The 17274-nt window shown below is 42.4% G+C and overlaps 1 pseudogene across 1 annotated transcript in view; it reads right to left on the bottom strand.

Moving 5' to 3' along the window:
- Positions 1-17274, bottom strand: part of LOC310870666 (transcription factor 12-like) — an 84696-nt pseudogene that overhangs the window by 10542 nt on the left and 56880 nt on the right. The window contains exons 13-16 of the transcript XR_014571078.1: positions 16477-16586; positions 14344-14544; positions 12603-12702; positions 10918-11041 (exon numbers count right to left, since the gene is read on the bottom strand). The product of XR_014571078.1 is annotated as a transcription factor 12-like (transcript). The remainder of the gene's footprint in view (positions 1-10917; positions 11042-12602; positions 12703-14343; positions 14545-16476; positions 16587-17274) is intronic.

Here is a 17274-nt window from a genome sequence, read left to right as displayed (position 1 = left end):
TTTTATATTATTTTGAGGAAAGACGGGAGACAATATATTCTGAACAGAACCAGTATCTTTTACTATAGGGGCCTCAAATACAGTACTTTTCTGACACTGCAGTGTGTCGTTGTGTTTATATACAATGGTTCAGATACAGATAAAGGTGTTTTTAATGACAGCCTGCAGTGCGTCGTTGTGTTTATAGAACGGTTCAGATACCGGCTGCAGTGTGTCGTTGTGTTTATAGAACGGTTCAGATACCGCCTGCAGTGCGTCGTTGTGTTTATATAATGGTTCAGATACAGGTGTTTTTAACGACAGCCTGCAGTGTGTCGTTGTGTTTATAGAACGGTTCAGATACCGGCTGCAGTGCGTCATTGTGTTTACTGTTTATATAATGGTTCAGGTACAGGTGTTTTTAACGACAGCCTGCAGTGTGCCGTTGTGTTTATAGAACAGTTCAGATACCGCCTGCAGTGCGTCATTGTGTTTATAGAACGGTTCAGATACCGGCTGCAGTGTGTCGTTGTGTTTATAGAACGGCTCAGATACCGGCTGCAGTGCATCATTGTTTATAGAACGGTTCAGATACAGCCTGCAGTGCGTCATTGTTTATAGAACGGTTCAGATACCGGCTGCAGTGCATCATTGTTTATAGAACGGTTCAGATACAGCCTGCAGTGTGTCGTTGTGTTTATAGAACGGTTCAGATACCGCCTGCAGTGTGTCGTTGTGCTTATAGAACGGTTCAGATACCGGCTGCAGTGTGTCGTTGTGCTTATAGAACGGTTCAGATACCGGCTGCAGTGCGTCATGTTTATAGAACGGTTCAGATACAGCCTGCAGTGTGTCGTTGTGTTTATAGAACGGTTCAGATACCGCCTGCAGTGCGTCGTTGTGTTTATAGAACGGTTCAGATACCGGCTGCAGTGCATCATTGTTTATATAATGGTTCAGGTACAGGTGTTTTTAACGACAGCCTGCAGTGCGTCGTTGTGTTTATAGAACGGTTCAGATACCGCCTGCAGTGTGTCATTGTGTTTACTGTTTATATAATGGTTCAGGTACAGGTGTTTTTAACGACAGCCTGCAGTGCGTCGTTGTGTTTATATAATGGTTCAGATACAGGTGTTTTTAACGACAGCCTGTAGTGCGTCGTTTTGTTTATAGAACGGTTCAGATACAGGTGTTTTTAACGACAGCCTGTAGTGCGTTGTTCATAGAACGGTTCAGATACAGAAGGTAGGATTGAGGCAGGACTAGGATCAGAAGGTAGGACACAGACTAGGGCTGTCACTAATATACATTTTAGTCGACGATCAATTGTCATGCAAATAATTTTGCAATTAACGATTGAGTTGTGTTTTTTTTTAAATGGAACATTTAATATGAATAGAAATTGTATGTATGTTTTGCCTTTTAGGCTGTAATGAAATATGCCATGAAATAATGACTATGAATTAAATTGTATACTAAGAAAAACAAAAAGTGGAAATAGCTGATCTACAAGCCTGTGTGCGCTTCTAGATCTGCTATTTATTTATTTTCATGTATGAACATTTTTCAACATGGAAAAAAGTTATGACGATTATGACCAGATACATGCCATTGTCTCAGATATTAGCGTTTAGGCGATGATGTAAGACTGGTGACAACCCTACAGCGGGACATATGAAGAGAGATGAAGAGATTACAATTAATTAATCTCCTGTTCACCAATTAGCAGGAACATCTAATGAGATAACGTCAGGTTTAAAGGCATAGTTCACCTCCCCCAAAAAAACAAAATATTTGTTTTTCCCATCGACCACTCATCTGACCGCATCGAGGGGGGGTGGGGGGGGACGACTATAATTTTAAGGCCTCTAAGATGGTTAGAAATAATATCGAGGAAAAGAAGAAATAGTGGGCGAAAAACGAAAACCAGAAAATGAAAATGATAAAAAAAAAGGACAAAACACATATGTTAATCTAGCGGAGACATGTAAGCATTTGGACAGTGGAGGAGACAAGACGCCTGATACAACCACAGAATGGGTCTATCACACACAGTGGACAGGACAGACAGACAGACAGACAGACAGACAGACAGACAGACATGTGTGATAGAGCCACAGCATAGTTCTATCGAAGAAACAGCCACAAACACAGCCTCACTTCTTTAGTCCCTTCGTATCTCAAAGACCCAAACAGAAGCACGGCAATGCAACCAGTACAGAACCTTTAAAGAACCACAAACGCTGTCTTTTATTTTATTATATATATATATATATATATTTTTTTTTTTAACAGCATTGGCTAATAATTGGCTACTGTGCACATTAACATAAGATATACATTTGTTGTTGAGGCCTTTTTGTTTACAAGTTATTCAGAGTCACTGAAGCCCAAACAAAATCTACCTGAATTACTAATGAGTGCTATGAGCTCGTAGATCTGACATTTTCGTGCAGATATTTGAATATAATATATATTGTTTAAAGCGAACATTTTTTAACTCAGATCGTTGCTTCTATAGGGAGGCTCCCAGAACAATATGTTTAGAGACGGGCGGTCGGCGGGCCAAATTAAATAGGTGATCATGTTGGGGGTTTGGACAGCCCTGGGCGCCACGTTTAAAGGAGAATTCCATGCTAGAATGCTTTTTTATCTTTCTTACCTTTCTTTGTAGTTGTTATGTCCGCACCAAAGAGGTCAAGGTGTTTTTTTTGTGCAAAAACTCCTTATTGGCTACCATAAGCCCTCAATGAATTGCATTGAATTGAATGGGAATTGAATGGGGCTATGGGGTGTTGTGCTAATTTGCTTATTTCCATCGAAATAAGTAGTAAGATAGATAGGTTTATTTGTCATTTTTACAACTGTGAACAGCAGAAAAACGAAATTTCGATGTGCTGCACGAGCCGCAGCAACATGAGTCGCGCCGCCACAATGTAAAGTGTGCCGCTTGGGATATTATTTACATTATGAAGAGAGGATATATACAAACAAATAATAATTTTGAGCGATGGAAATAAGCTAATTAGCACAACACCCCATAGCCCCATTCAATCCAATGCAATTCATTGAGGGCTTATGGTAGGGGAAATAGCCAATAAGGAGCTTTTGCACAAAGTAATACCTGGACCTCGTTGGTGGGGACGTAGCAACTACAAAGAAAGGTAAGAAAGCCTTTTGGTATGGAATTCTCCTTTAATGTCAAGTTCAGCAGCTTCCGTGCCGAGCTCTTCTAAAACATGGAAGTTCTGTATGATCACTTCCAATCCGAGCTTCAATTCAGAGAGAAACGCAGCAAAAGCTCGTTGGTAATTGGTGTCAGACAGACAGACAGACAGACAGACGTAATGGCCCTTTAAAGAACGGTTGCATGTATTTGGTACAACCGCTACTACTACTACAACTACTACTACTGTGTGAATGAAAAGAAGAGAAATTAAAATAAAAATGGAATATGGAACAGAAGCTTTGAGATGCAGGGAGAGGCAAAGACGTGAGACTGTGGGCGGAGTTGAAATGTGGACCCTCCTCCTCGTCCTCGGACACGCCCCCCCCCCCCCCCCCCCCCCCCCACACCTCTGTGACGATAGCGTCCCGCACGATGAAGACGTCGATAGAACGAACGGCTGTCGTTCGTCGGTGCTGGACTCGTGCTACGTTGTGCTGTAAATATTGCAATTCATTTTGGAGATATGTTTAAGTTATATTTCACAAAATGACTCGCGTACGTACGGGAGTGGTGTGGTGCCCTCTGGTGTCATCACAGAAGCATTACCATAATGCAATCAAATACCTCCTTTTAACACCTATGATGCTAAAAACGTGTATAGACGTATACTGTCAATCCAAACCGTGGATGTGAACACATTCACACGTCTTTATCTTTGTAATGATATACAACGGGATGGCTGTGATCCATTCCCTGACAGCTCCCGTTGCCTCACTCAGCGCTCCCGGACAGGTTTTGTCCATCATGCGCGCAGCGGTAAACTGATGTTCTGTCCTAATTTCTGACGTAAGTCACGTAAGCAAGCATCTGGTTTGGTGATGGAACATTATACCTGCCGGTTATGGGGGGGTGGGGGAAATGGAAGGAGAGGCTTTTCAGAGTAAAATCTGCCCCTCCCACACTAAAGAATAAGACAATTTTAGTTCAATGTGGACTCCCAAAAATTGGGGGTGCAAGGCTCAGCCAAGCTCATATACATGAGCATGCAAGTTAAATAATACTTTTTCTTACAGCACAATGAAGCACAAATCCAGCTCTGAAGAATGAAACACCAGCTGTATTCATGTCTTCATCCATCCATCAACCGCTTATCCGGAGTTGGGTGGCGGGGGCAAGAGTTCCGGCAGCAGAGAGCTCCAGACTTCCCTTCCCGGGGGGTTAGGTTCCAAAACGTCACCGAGGTGTGTGTGTGTGTGTGTGTGTGTGTCCCAACAACCAAACCCTCCCCTCGAGGGGTGCTAAATCGTCACCGAGGTGTGTCCCCCCCCCCCCAACAACCAAACCAAACCAAACCAAACCAAGCCAAACAGCGCTGCAGCGACTGACCTCGGACTTGCTGCTCCAGGTTGAGAATAACGTTAACGGCCTGGTGCAGAATGAGCAGCTTGGTCTGAGGCTTCTCGTTGCTCAGGTGGAGCTGACACATGCGGCCCAGCTCCTTGAAGGCCTCGTTGATGTCGCGCACGCGCAGACGCTCGCGGGTGTTGTTGGTCACCCGCCGCTCTTTCTCCCGCTCCGCCTTCACCTCCACGGGAAGGTCCTCATCATCCTCCTCATCATCGCCGCCAAACTCCTCCCCCTTCTCCGCCTCCTCCTCATCGGCGGCTTGGCCGAGGCCGCGGTGGTCCCGACTGGACCCCCCGACAGCAAAATGTTTCATTTGTATTTTTTTTGTTTAAAGGGCAGTTTTTTAGTCTTTGGAATGATTTAGTTTTTAGTCACATTTACTAGTCATCTGAAATGTGTTAAGTGTGTTAGTCTGGTTTTAGTCGACAGAATGTGATACGATTTTTTGTCAACTAACTAACTACTATATATATATATACATATATATATATATATATACTATCTACGGTTGTTTTATTGTCGACAAAAATGCTTTTTTTGTTTTTGCGGGCCTTGATCCAGTCGTAATGGAAGGTTTTGACACTTGGTTTGCATGCCGAGAATAGCCGATCTACAAGACCTCAACGCGTTGTGTGCTTGTAGAAAATAGCCGATCTACAAGCCCTCAACACATTGTGTGCTAAATAGCCGATCTACAAGCCCTCAACACGTTGTGTGCTTGTAGAAAATAGCCGATCTACAAGCCCTCAACACGTTGTGTGCTAAATAGCCGATCTACAAGCCCTCAACACGCTGTGTGCTTCTAGATCGGCTATTTTCAGAGAGCAACAACAACGAGCGCAACCAAGATTAAACTCTGTCCATATTTAGTCGTAGTTTAGTCGTCATGGCTTATAGTTTTTTAGTCGACTAAATCAAAACTGACCAACGTACGCTAAGTACAACGGCAGGGTGGGCGTGTCCACCGACCCAAAGTCACCTGACCTCCTGGTGGCGCTGCTGTGCGGAATTATTGATTAATCAAAACAAGGAGGGTAAGTAAACATAGCCTTAATCTACTCCAGGAAGAAGCCTAATTGACATAATCAATATACAACGATGTCAATTAAATTAAATTAGCTTAGATCCAGACCTCACCTGGATCAGTTTCCCTGTGATCAGATTGTTACAATTTATCAGACGCTTTATATATAGAAGAGCAATGCTAACGCATCACAGCGCTGGTGTTGTCCTTGATTGGAGTCAAGAGCAATTATCTTAGATCCAGGTCTCACCCTGCAGTTTCCCTGTGATCAGATTGTTACAATTTACAATTTAGGCATTTAGCAGACGCTGTTAATCCAGATTGATTTACAATAAGCAAGAACAAAAAGCATGGTGATAGTATATATCACATACATAAAAAGTAGTTATCATGAAACATGCGTAAGCTAAGAACGTAACAGTGGAATATAATGAAACTATACATATAAACTATACATACTGTACTACTATACTATGTATAGTTTCATTATATTCCATATATACTATACTATGTATAGTATAGTATAGTATGCTCTGTTCTTTGACTGTATGGAAATGTCTATTTGTATACGTCTCTAAATGTTTTGATGAATTGAACAATGTGGACCCTGTTGTAAACAAGTGTAATGCTTCATTGGGTCGTCCACTCACAGTTAACAGTCTTTGTATTGAGTTTGTGCTTAAAATGGTACTGTAATTCTGCAAACTGTTAATAAATATGTATGTATAGTTTATATGTATAGTTTCATTATATTCCATATATATACTATACTATATATTGTTAGTATATGTATAGTTTATATGTATAATTTCATTATATTCCACTATACTATGTATAGTATAGTATAGTATGTATAGTTTATATGTATAGTTTCATTATATTCCACTGTTACATGTTACTGTTTCATGATAGGCCTACTCTTTATGTATGCGATGTATCACCATGCTTTTTGTTCTTGCTTATTGTAAATCACCCTGGATTAACAGGGTATTTTTATTTATTTATTATTTACTATAGTCCTAATAAACCCCAAGAAATTACATCTGACCACAAAAGATCACAGGATCTATTGAATGTGACAAACTGACATATTGAGCCTATACACACAGTATAAGCCTTCACCCAGTAGGCTACCTTCACATTCAGTAGATCCCGTGATCTTCTGTGGCCAGATGCAATTTCCTGAGGTCTAGTAGGACTATAGTAAATAATAAAAAATGAAATCGCCATAATATTTTGTAAAGAAATACATATTTAGCCCCCGCCCCCCTGTCAAAAAGAGCTAAAATCCCTAAAATGAAAGAAAGCAGCAGATGAAAAAAAAACTAAAGTTTTCCTTTAACTCCAATCAAGGACAACACCAGCGCTGTGATGCGTTAGCATTGCTCTTCTATATATATATAAAGGTTGTTGTGATTGATTCGGAGAAGAAAAGTCTCTCAAACCAAACCAAACCAAATACGGAGCTGCTGCTGTTTCTGAATGTGTCTGAGCAGCATGACCGCTGGCCCCACGTCGGCTCTGGAAAGACACCAACGTCATAAATACCCCCAATGACATGAACATAATAATTACGGACCAATAATGCAAGCAACTCTTCTAGCGCAAAAAATAAACTCCATAAAATAAAGCCTTCATTTACTGGCTAGTTCATTAACCCATTCTGACCTGAGATCAGATTCATACGAGGTTTCCACTGGACACAGACTGGTCTGATGAACCCATTCTGACTTGAGATCAGATTCTAGAAATGTCAGTCGCTCTTCGATTTAAAAAAAATAGCAGACCTACAAGCTCGTATCGCGCCACTCGGTGGCGCGATATGGGCTTGTAGATCTGCTATTTTTAAATAGCTAAAGCATAACATGATGCTGACACCAAAATGGGTGCCCGTTCAGAATGGGTTAAGGAAACTATTACGCACTTTAAAAGCCTATATACTTTGATATATGACGGGAGAGCGACAACACCCAATTTAGTTTGTGGATTTCTGCACGAACAGGATGCCAAGTGGCTGAAAACCAAACCGTTTTTATTTTTTATTTTTTTATTTGGCCACAGACTGGCCTTCTGTAGAGCTAAATGTTCCCTAATTTACTAGCCAGGCAATACAGTGGCTCTCAGGGTGAGGTTCGAGGACCCCCAGGGGTCCTTGAGAGAGAGAGTTCCAGGGGGTCCACATATAGCTAAATGATATTTTGGAACCAAATGGGCCCTTATGGGTCAGTAACTCTGAAAGTCTCAGAGTTAAATTAACATTGATTTTTTTACAATACAAATCGGGGGTCTCGGAGATATAAATGCCATTAAATGGGGGGTCCGTAGAGACTAATGCATGTCAAACTGGAGGTCCTTGAAGTTAAAACGGGTTGAGAATCACTGCTAGAGCTGTCATAATCTTCTCTTATTGGCATATTATAATAATTATAATAGGGTGCCCTCCCTAAAGGGCAGTCAATACTGTCTCCGACCATCGAACTTTTCATCAGAAAGCTCCGGTACAAATTACAACATGGCGTCACTCGCAACTTCTGAAACGCATTCCTCCGAATTTTTGTTCTGAAAGCTGCACTCTCCCAGATGTTGTGACTCGCCGAACTCTACTTCGGAGAAAACATTTAAGTCTGATCTTTCAGACGAAAAGTTTGGTGGTCGGAGACAGTATGGACTGCCCTTAACCCATTCTGACCTGAGATCAGATTCATACGAGGTTTCCGCCGGACACACACTGGTCTGATGAACCCATTCTGACCTGAGATCAGATTCTAAAAAATGTCAGTCGCTCTTCGATTTTTCAAAAAATAGCAGACCTACAAGCTCGTATCGCGCCACTCGGTGGCGCGATATGAGCTTGTAGATCTGCTATTTTTCAATAGCTAAAGCACGACATGATGCCAACACCAAAATGGGTGCCCGGTCAGAATGGGATAAGGCACTCAGAGATGCCTCCAAACCTTCAAAACCGCCCTCAAAACCCACCTCTTCAACATTGCCTTCCCTAGCTAACCCTTTTCACATTTAGAGCTGTTGCAACGTATCCGGGAGCTACCTCTGAGTCTCATTTAGCATTTTTGAATAAGATTTTGAAAGATTTTAAGGCTTTTTTTTTTTTAGAATTTACCTCAGGTCTAAATGTTTAACCCATTTTGGGGCGGGCACCCATTTTGGTGTCGGCATCATGTTTGCTTTAGCTATTTAAAAATAGCAGATCTACAAGCTCATATCGCGCCACCGAGTGGCGCGATACGAGCTTGTAGGTCTGCTATTTTTGAAAAATCGAAGAACGACTGACATTTTTTAGAATCTGATCTCGGGTCAGAATGGAGTTAATCAGACCAGCGTGTGTCCAGTGGAAAACCTTGTATGAATCTGATCTCAGGTCAGAATGGGTTAAAGTTGTTTTTATTTGTGTAAAGCGTCTTTGGGTACTCAGAAAAGCGCTATATAAGTTTGAGATATTATTATTATTATTATTATTATTATTATTATTATAATACTTGAGGCCAGTGAGGCTTGTTTTGTTTGTTTGCTTTGGGAATATTATTTTTATTTGTTCTATATTGCACTTATTTTAATTGTTTTACTTTTTATTTTGTCTAAATTGTATCATGTTGGGAAATAAAGTCTTTTTCATTAATTCATTTATATCTCTTCAAATGGGGGTCCGAGGGCTAATTAGTGTCAATTTGGGGGTCCTTGACATGAAGATGTTTGTGAACCACTGAGTTAATAAATAGTATTTGATCCATCTTACACACTGTGGAGTTGTTTTATGATGCATTTACAGCAAATACATTTAAATCATATTAAATACATATTAATTAACACATTTAGAGCTGCTTCAACGTATCCGGGAGCTACCTCTGCGTCTCATTTAGAATTTTTTAATAAGATTTTCAGGCTTTTTTAGAATTGACCTCAGGTCTAAATGTTTAAGGCAACCGGCCGGTACCACAGCGCTGCACAAGGTGCCCTGTTTTTTTTCTTCACTTGAGCTCCTGCCCCTCTAAAGGTCTGTGACCCCTGACCCCTTACCTCTAACCCCTTCCCCTCTAAATGTCTGTGACCCCTAACCCCTGACCCCTGACCCCTGCCCCTCTAAATGTCTGTGCACGCCACTGGCTGTGAGGTGCAGAATTTGCGGAAGCTAAAAGTAGGACTAAAGGACGCGTTCAGACTTATAGAGACGCGATTGCAACTCAACTCAAAGACCAGAACCAAAGACCAGAACCAAAGACCAGAACCAAAGACCAGAACCTGACGCAGCACTAACTGGGCCGACCCAGTGCAGAGTTCTGATCGCAGCGTCAGTATGTGTGCATCGGCAGGAAAATATAAGTACTCATTGTGCAGAATGTCCCATTTCACAACTTCTTTCTAATGAATAGAATCCGTGAACAATCTTTTTTTTTAAATATAACAAAATATACAAGGTCACAGTTATTGTGAGCTTGTTGTTAAACCAACTATCCAGGGCTGAAGTGGTCCGTGTGTGTTTTGTAACAATAATCCCTAAATCTATAAGTAACAATAAGTATGTTTTTAAATAAAGTGGAGTAACAGTAAGATATATATATTTGCCACTGAGATGTCGTGGAGTAGAAGAAGTAAAAGTACTGGGGATTGGAAATACTCAAGTAAAATGAAACACCTCCAAGTTACACTTATGAGTACGTACGGTACTCGAGTAAATGTACGTAGCTACTTTCCCCTGCTGTGTGTGTGTGTGTGTGTGTGTGTGTGTGCGAATTGAGACGTGCCATGGTAATCATCAACTCTGATGGACGAACAAGGAAGGAGTGTGTGTGTGTGTGTGTGTGTGTGTGTGTGTGTGTGTGTGTGTGTGTGTGTGTTTTCATTAGTACAGGCCATTATACAACTGGGCTATACGTGTCAGCTCATTGTTTTTAATATATTTGGCAGCCTGGGCCATGTCCACAGGCTATAGTGGTCAGAGGCTTGAGGATTATAGGGTTGTCCAAGTGTAAGGCAAAGCAGCTCGCTGCAACATACTGTTCAATCTCCTCCATTATAGGCAAGTCGGTCTATTTGGAGGAGAAGGTGCTTTTTGTAGCCATGATTTACTTTCGGTGTTGGTAATAATATGACAGACTGAAGTGACCAATGTTGTCTGTGAATAAGTTCATGTGTTGCCTACTGTATATTCTGTACATTTAGGGCTTGTTTGGACTCGAGCACTGAGACACATGATGTTTCGAGTGTGTGAGGGGAAGGGCTTTAGACACCTTGTTCAAACGCGCTTCATGTGCGTGCATGCGTGCGTGCGTTGCGTGCGTGTGTGTATGCGTTGCGTGCGTGTGTGTGTGTGCGCGCGTACCTTGTTCGGATGCGCTTCATGTCCTTCTTGTCGTCGTCAGACTTGGTGGACGAGTTCTCGTCGTCCTCCTTGTCCTCCCGCTTGATGTCGCCGATGCTCGACCGCATCAGGCTGGCAGACAGGCCTAGAGAGAGACACACACACGCACACGCACACACACACACACACACACACACACACACACACGCGCACACACACACACACACACACACACACACACACACACACACAAGAATCAGCTTCTGTTGCGTTCACTTATGTGCTAAAAAGAGTGACTTTGAGAGCCACGTTTCCCCGTTGCAATGGAAGTCAATGAGAGCCTATTTTTTTATTTCTAATATTTACTTTTTACTTTTTAAACTGCACAACGGAGCGAAATAGTTCATGGAATGGACTAGTATGCTCAGAACATGGTAAGAAAACAGTATTTATTGACACTGCTTGACTGCTTGTCGCTAACGTGGTATTGGCCACGTTAGGGCTGGGGTGGGACTTAGACCATATTTAGATTTAACTTAAACTTAAATCCTTGCCAATATTCAAAAAACATCTAAAGAAATATCTTATTTCTTCCTCTCTGTAGATTACATGTTTTACTTTGATGTGTTATATTTTCTTTTGTGTGTTTGTTGTTGTATTGTTTATTTCCGTTTTTTGTGCAGTCTGTGTTTTTATTTCTTTACTGCACAGCTGCCCCCCTCCTTTGCCAACTTGAAGACTTTTTGTACTGTTCTTTATGAACTTTTAATCTGTTTAAACCAATGACCTCTTCCTACAGGAAAGGATTCCAAATAAGCCAGCTGGCTTCTTCCCTTCCTTGCATTGTATTTTTGTTCTTTGATATGTTATTGTCCCTGGAACAACATATTTTCAGATGGGGGTCAGCAGCCAATTTCATAGAATTCTGGGGGTCCTTGATATGGAATAGTTTGAGAACCACTGATATAGAAACATGAGGGTTTAACCCTGTGAGAACCACTGATATAGAAACATGAGGGTTTAACCCTGTGAGAATCACTGATATAGAAACATGAGGTTTAACCCTGTGAGAACCACTGACATAGAAACATGAGGTTTAACCCTGTGAGAACCACTGATATAGAAACATGAGGTTTAACCCTGTGAGAACCACTGATATAGAAACATGAGGGTTTAACCCTGTGAGAACCACTGACATAGAAACATGAGGTTTAACCCTGTGAGAACCACTGATATAGAAACATGAGGGTTTAACCCTGTGAGAACCACTGATATAGAAACATGAGGGTTTTAACCCTGTGAGAACCACTGATATAGAAACATGAGGGTTTTAACCCTGTGAGAACCACTGATATAGAAACATGAGGGTTTAACCCTGTGAGAACCACTGATATAGAAACATGAGGGTTTTAACCCTGTGAGAACCACTGATATAGAAACATGAGGTTTTAACCCTGTGAGAACCACTGATATAGAAACATGAGGGTTTAACCCTGTGAGAACCACTGATATAGAAACATGAGGTTTTTCAGAAAACTGTCAAGATTTAGAAGACATTTAGTAGAATCCTAAACTCACCACTAGGGGGAGTAGTCCTGTCCTAAACTCACCACTAGGGGGAGTAGTCCTGTCCTAAACTCACCACTAGGGGGAGTAGTCCTGTCCTAAACTCACCACTAGGGGGAGTAGTCCTGTCCTAAACTCACCAGTGAAGCCTTCGCCTGGTGGACCTGATGGAGAGCTGTGATGTCCATGCAGGAGTCCACCACTAGATGGCAGAGAGGAGTCCTCGTGGTGGTTGGAGAGCTGCAACACACACACACACACACACACACACACACACACACACACACACACACACACACACACACACACACACACACACACACACACACACACACACACACACACACACACACACACACACACACACACACACACACACACACACACACACACACAATTGCATCACCTTCCTTTTTTAAATAAATACATAAAATACTTTACCAGGAATTAACACCGGGAGTTCCACCTTTACTAATTTACTTTAAGACTTTAATCAAGGTTGTGTGAGATGTCTGAGAACCAAATGGACCCTTATGGGTCTGTAGCTCTGAGAGTGTAACACATGGAACCAAATGGACCCTTATGGGTCTGTAACTCTGAGAGTGTAACACATGGAACCAAATGGACCCTTATGGGTCTGTGACTCAGAGTGTGTAACACATGGAACCAAATGGACCCTTATGGGTCTGTGACTCTGAGAGTGTAACACAATGGAACCAAATGGACCCTTATGGGTCTGTGACTCTGAGAGTGTAACACATGGAACCAAATGGACCCTTACGGGTCTGTAACTCTGAGAGTGTAACACATGGAACCAAATGGACCCTTATGGGTCTGTAACTCTGAGAGTGTAACACATGGAACCAAATGGACCCTTATGGGTCTGTGACTCTGAGAGTGTATAACACATGGAACCAAATGGACCCTTATGGGTCTGTGACTCTGAGAGTGTAACACATGGAACCAAATGGACCCTTATGGGTCTGTAACTCTGAGAGTGTAACACATGGAACCAAATGGACCCTTATGGGTCTGTAACTCTGAGAGTGTAACACATGGAACCAAATGGACCCTTATGGGTCTGTGACTCTGAGAGTGTATAACACATGGAACCAAATGGACCCTTATGGGTCTGTGACTCTGAGAGTGTAACACATGGAACCAAATGGACCCTTATGGGTCTGTGACTCTGAGAGTGTAACACATGGAACCAAATGGACCCTTATGGGTCTGTGACTCTGAGAGTGTAACACATGGAACCAAATGGACCCTTACGGGTCTGTGACTCTGAGAGTGTAACACAATGGAACCAAATGGACCCTTATGGGTCTGTGACTCTGAGAGTGTAACACATGGAACCAAATGGACCCTATACAACATGACGTAACGATGTGGATGTGTGTGTGTGTGTGTGTGTGTGTGTGTGTGTGCGTGACTCACCAGTCCAGGCAGGCGACTGGCCAGGCCCAGCCCAGTATGCGTGCGTGCTGTGTGTGTGCTGTGTGTGTGTGCTGTGTGTGCATGCTGTGCTGTGCTGTGCTGTGCTGTGTGTGTGTGTGTGTGTGTGTGTGCTGTGCATGCTGTGCTGTGCTGTGTGTGTGTGTGTGTGTGTGTGTGTGTGTGTGTGTGTGTGCTGTGTGTGCATGCTGTGCTGTGCTGTGTGTGTGTGCTGTGTGTGTGTGTGCTGTGTGTGTGTGCATGCTGTGCTGTGCTGTGTGTGTGTGTGTGTGTGTGCTGTGTGTGCATGCTGTGCTGTGCTGTGTGTGTGTGTGCTGTGTGCTGTGTGTGTGCTGTGTGTGTGTGCTGTGTCTGCTGTGCGTGCGTGCGTGCGTGCATGCTGTGTGTGCGTGCATGCTGTGTGTGTGTGTGTGTGTTCCTCACCAGTCCCGGCAGGCGGCTGGCCAGGCCCAGGCCCGCGGCGCTGAAGCCCGGCGGTATTCCCAGGCCAGACGTCAGCAGGCTGTGCATCTCGGCCAGGGAGTTGGCCGGCCCGCTAGGCCCGTGGCGGCCGCCGCCCTGCCCGCTGCCCGCGTGGCGCTGGAGCACGTGGATGGCCTCCTCCAGACGGTCCTCCATCTTGTTCTGGTGTAATAATAATAATAATAATAATAAAACTTTATTTGTATAGCACCTTTCTTGACATGAAACGCAGCTCAAAGTGCTTTACAGAGCAATGGAGAATAAAAAAAAAGAACGACATTAAGCCATTCTGACCCGAGATCAGATTCATACGAGGTTTCCACATGGACACACACTGGTCTGATTAACCCATTCTGACCTGAGATCAGATTAAAAAAATGTCAGTCGTTCTTCGATTTTTTCAAAAATAGCAGACCTACAAGCTCGTAGCGCGCCACTCGGTGGCGCGCTATGAGCTTGTAGATCTGCTATTTTTCAATAGCTAAAGCATAACATAATGCTAACACCAAAAGCGGTTCCCGCCCAGAATGGGTTAAAAAACGACATCCAAGCAGTAATGCAATACAGTGAGGACATGAATAACAAAAATTAAAAGATCAATTAAAATCAAGGGTGTAGAAGTGGGTCTTGAGCTGAGCTTTAAAAATTTCTCCAGAGGCTGCCTGTATGTCGAAGGTACAGTGGGAGTTTGTTCCATGCCGTCGGCCCATAGAAGCAAAAAGCTGCTTCCCCGTATTCTTTAGTTGCCATTTGTTTTTGGGCAAAGCGAGCAGGCCAGCAGTGGAAGACCTTAGGGGGGCGGTTTGGGACATATTTAGGCAGGCAGTCATGTAGGTAGGAAGGTGCGAGACCATTGAGAAGCTTTATACACGAGTAAAATAATTTTAAAATCAATCCTACAAACAACCGGAAGCCAGTGCAGTGATGACAAAACTGGAAAGACATAGAATATGTTCTGGTGTTGGAAAGACATACAATATGTTCTGGTGTTGGAAAGACACAATATGTTCTGGTGTTGGAAAGACACACAATGTGTTCTGGTGTTGGAAAGACATACAATGTGTTCTGGTGTTGGAAAGACATACAATATGTTCTGGTGTTGGAAAGACATACAATATGTTCTGGTGTTGGAAAGACACACAATGTGTTCTGGTGTTGGAAAGACATACAATGTGTTCTGGTGTTGGAAAGACATACAATATGTTCTGGTGTTGGAAAGACATACAATATGTTCTGGTGTTGGAAAAGACATACAATATGTTCTGGTGTTGGAAAGACATACAATATGTTCTGGTGTTGGAAAGACATACAATATGTTCTGGTGTTGGAAAGACATACAATATGTTCTGGTGTTGGAAAGACACAATATGTTCTGGTGTTGGAAAGACATACAATGTGTTCTGGTGTTGGAAAGACATACAATGTGTAAAAGTGTGTGAATGTGTGTGTGAATGTGTGTGTGAATGGGTGAATGTAATGCACAGTCTATGTAAAGGTGTGTGAATATGTGTGTGAATGGGTGAATGTAATGCACAGTCTAAGTAAAGGTGTGAATGTGTGTGTCAATGTGTGTGTGAATGGGTGAATGTAATGCACAATCTAAGTAAAAGTGTGTGAATGTGTGTGTGAATGGGTGAATGTAATGCACAATCTAAGTAAAGGTGTGTGAATGCGTGTGTGAATTATGTGTGTGAATGCGTGTGCGAATGTGTGTGTGAATAGGTGAATGTAATGCACAGTCTAAGTAAAGGTGTGTGTGAATGTGTGTGTGAATGGGTGAATGTAATGCACAGTCTATGTAAAGGTGTGTGAATGGGTGAATGTAATGCACAGTCTATGTAAAGGTGTGTGAATGTTTGTGTTAATAGGTGAATGTAATGCACAATCTATGTAAAGGTGTGTGAATGTTTGTGTTAATAGGTGAATGTAATGCACAGTCTATGTAAAGGTGTGTGAATGTGTGTGTGAATGCGTGTGTGAATGTGTGAATGTAATGCACAGTCTAAGTACAGCGTCTTGGATAAAGGCGCGATATAAATGCACCGTTTCCGAGTGAAAACCTAGACCGCTCCGTTTCTTGTGTTCTGAACTGACCAGGGCCTGAAGTCCAGACGACACTGGACTGACCAGGGCGTGAAGGCCGTGCTCGAAGTTTGGTGACGGAGTGGCCTGACCCGAAGAGCGAGTCCACTGGGAGGCAGAACCTGAGGACCGGAACACCACACACACACACACACACACACACACACACACACACACACACATGGATTAAAAACAAAGACAATCTCATGCAAAGGCTAAAATAAAATTATATAATTTAGACAGCATTTGTGACTCTTTTTGATACAGAGACAGTCATGGAGGCAAGACTAAGGCCCTTTCCTTCTTTCTTTTTTAACTTTAAATTATTAGCCCACGATTTTGTAACCCAGTTTTCTTTTCACCCCTGTGAAGTGAGCAGTGCAATGTTGTGCAACATTGCACTGCTCACTTCACAGGGGTGTGATTTTTATTATTATTACAGTAGAAGTATTTTTCTTATGAAAGCAGAGAGTCTTCTGTTTCATACGGTATATCATATGTACATGTCGCTATAGGCCTTATTTTGTGAATAATGGTTCTTCAGGTCCATGCATTTTCTGAAATCCTCAGAGTATTTTAGACAAGACAAGGAACTGACAACTAAATATTCACAAAATAAGGCCTATACATACTATATACCGTATGAAACAGAAGACTCTCTGCTTTCATAAGAAAAATACTTCTACTGTAATAATAATGAAAATCACACCCCTGTGAAGTGAGCAGTGCAATGTTGCACTGCTCACTTCACAACATTGCACTGCTCACTTCACATGGGTGTGATTTTTATTATTATTACAGTATTAGTTT

Source organism: Protomyctophum parallelum (assembly GCF_964188405.1).
Source record: "Protomyctophum parallelum genome assembly, chromosome: 14".
Taxonomy (NCBI): Eukaryota; Metazoa; Chordata; class Actinopteri; order Myctophiformes; family Myctophidae; genus Protomyctophum; species Protomyctophum parallelum.
Note: the sequence above shows the minus strand (reverse complement) of the source record. Positions and strands in the feature narration are given on the sequence as shown.